Below are 221 nucleotides of genomic sequence, written 5' to 3'. Positions count from 1 at the left end.
TCAGAATGTGAATATAAAATCTGGCCCTGGGGCCCCTCAGGAGCTTACCGCTCCAAGGACAGCACACCATGAAGGAGCCAGCACACATCATATTCCATTTCAGATTTGATCTGTCAGACCAACCACCAAATTGTACCAACGGCAGTCTAATGGGAGGGCCAAATATTGTCCAATCAGAAGGAGCCTCACACGGCACAGCTGCTGTTACCTTTAGCTGATCT

The 221-nt window shown here is 48.9% G+C and overlaps 1 protein-coding gene across 1 annotated transcript in view; it reads right to left on the bottom strand.

Annotated features, from left to right (window-relative positions):
* Nucleotides 1-221, bottom strand: part of LOC108802952 — a 5841-nt gene that overhangs the window by 1889 nt on the left and 3731 nt on the right. The window lies entirely within an intron of this gene.

This window comes from Nanorana parkeri, unplaced genomic scaffold, assembly GCF_000935625.1.
Source record: "Nanorana parkeri isolate BGI_ZX_2015 unplaced genomic scaffold, ASM93562v1 scaffold3245, whole genome shotgun sequence".
Lineage (NCBI taxonomy): Eukaryota > Metazoa > Chordata > Amphibia > Anura > Dicroglossidae > Nanorana > Nanorana parkeri.
The sequence above is the reverse complement of the archived record's forward strand: the minus strand, read 5'-3'. Positions and strand labels throughout refer to the sequence as shown.